General features: G+C 46.2%; 1 pseudogene; it reads right to left on the reverse strand.

Annotated features, from left to right (window-relative positions):
- Positions 1-2,500, reverse strand: part of LOC120907321 — a 9,137-nt pseudogene that overhangs the window by 2,728 nt on the left and 3,909 nt on the right.

The raw sequence follows: 2,500 nt of genomic DNA on the forward strand, positions 1-2,500 counted from the left end.
TTGGTCGGGGCTATCTTTAATCCGTTGTCGGTCATCCATCGGTCGATGATGCGAATCTGACTGGAAACGAGAATTTCAATATCATCAACACAATTACCTTCCACCAACAGTACTATATCGTCTGCATAGCCGATAATCCGTGCACCTTCCACCATTGCAACTCGTAGGACTCCGTCGTACATGAGGTTCCATAACGTTGGGCCAAGTACCGAGCCTTGAGGTACACCCGATGTGACTGCAATCTCTGCCGGTCCATCTGTGGTATCATACATCAGCACACGATTCCTAAAATAATCACCAATGATATCATAAAGATATTTAGGAGTGTTAATTCTCTGTAAAGCATTTGCAATCGCCAACCATGAAGCACTGTTAAAAGCATTAGTAACATCTAATGTAACAACCGCACAATACCGTCCACTGTATCTGTTTCTACTTCTAGCTACCGAAACAATGTCCACTACCCGTTGAATCGCATCAACTGTAGATCGACGACTTCTGAAACCAAATTGGTCGTCAGACAGTCCGTTGACCTCCTCGATGTGTGCATTTAGCCGTTGCACTATGATGCGTTCTAAACCTTTACCTGCCCGTCTAGTAGACAAATGGGGCGAACTGAACCCGGTTCCCCTGGTGGTTTGTTCGGCTTCGGTATTAACACCAACCTCTGCCTTTTCCACTCATCGGGGAACTTCGCGTTCTCTAAACAGCCTTGGTAAACCCTGCAAAATGCATCGGTTGCAGTCAACATACCAACTTTCAGCGCCTCATTCGGGATACCATCTGGTCCCGGCGCCTTCTTGTTAGGTAGTCTCCTGGCAACCGCAAGAATCTCATCATTAGTTACCCTTTCAAACTCTCGTGGCTGATCGATACGATAATCAGGCCACACCGTGTTTGGTAGGAAAAAGCTCGCTCACCACTTCCCTAAACTCGTCCAATGTCATGGTTCGGGGTCCAATCGAACCCTCGGCCACTTTCTTGAACGTATGATATACTATACCAAATGATGCGTTGTTCGCTGTTCCCAGGAACTCTTTCCACTTCCTCTGTCGGGTATGCTTGATCAATCGCTTGAGGGCATTCCGTGCCACCTTGAACTCGTCCCTAAAAGTAGAATAGAGATCAGTATTAAAAGCTCTTTGCGCTAATCGATCGCGGTGTTTGCACTCTTTGCGAAGTGCCTCAATCTCTAACGTCCACCAAAATGCACTCTTGTTAGAGTGTACCTCTTACGTTTAGTCATCGTCGCATTACACGCCGTGACAAGTATACGCATTAAGTCTTCGCTTGTTGTGACCTCGGTCTCAAAAGCGGCTTGCATCATAACTTCAAATATATCTTTGCTAAAATACTTGATGCTCCATCCCGTTATGGGTCGGGACAGATTACGCACGCTTTGCGTCTCAAGATCTATTCGTATTGCACGATGATCAGAGTTCATATAGCTAGATAACACCTCCCACTTAAATGATCTTGCTACGGTTCGGCTCGCAAAAGTAAGATCAACTACTGACGTGCGCCCTGGTCCAACATAAGTTGGGGTGCTGCCGTCGTTCAATAAAATTGCGTCAATCTGCGCAAAGGTTGATAAAACCAACTCACCTCTTCGTTTCTGGGTTTCTCCACGCTCGCCAAGTTGGTTGTTCCAACTTATGACCAAGCGTTGAAGTCCCCCGATAACGAATTTGTGGATACCGGTTACGGCCATTACCGTGTTATCCAACATGTTCTGGAACTCTTCCATACTAAATCTAGGTGGCGCGTAAACGCTAACCACTCGCATATCACCTATGTCAACTATCATTAAACCCTTCAAAGCCTTACTGACTACCTTAACTGGTAAGTCCGCGTTAACCACTACCGCTGCTGTGTTATCGTCATTGCGTAACACTTTGACGTTGGTTGTTGCCAGATACGGATCTGCAATCAACACTATATCCGCAGATTCCCTAATCGTTTGCCACATTAACTGAAATGCAGCATAACTATGATTCTGGTTATGTTGTAGCAACCTAACCATTATGATCTAATCGTTCGCCTTCGGGGACACATATAACTGCCCGTTGCGTGAAGGTTCTGTGACCTCGTACCGCAATCCAAACACTTGACAGAGTTGGTACAAGCTTGCTTCTTGTGTCCACTCAAACCGCATTTCCAGCACAGATTACTTCTGTCTGGTTCCCTACAATGGTAGCTCGTATGGCCTACCTTCCAACACTTATAGCATTTCTGCTCTTCCATAACCTCGCGGATATGGCATATCGACCAACCAACTTTCAGCTTTCCCAAATTCAGGAAGCTTTGAAAGTCTGGCAGCGATACGTTGATCCGTGCCCACTGCGTACCGGCCGCGCGGCCTTTCTTCATTTTGATACGATCTATTTCTATCTCGATGTTGAGCTGTGCTTTGACAGACTCCGCAACCTCCTCTGGGGTGGTAATTTCATCGAGATGCATGATCTCAATCATTTTAGAAGGAGCTAGCGTTCTCACTGAC

The sequence above is a fragment of the Anopheles arabiensis genome, assembly GCF_016920715.1.
Source record: "Anopheles arabiensis isolate DONGOLA chromosome X unlocalized genomic scaffold, AaraD3 X_pericentromeric_contig0003, whole genome shotgun sequence".
Lineage (NCBI taxonomy): Eukaryota > Metazoa > Arthropoda > Insecta > Diptera > Culicidae > Anopheles > Anopheles arabiensis.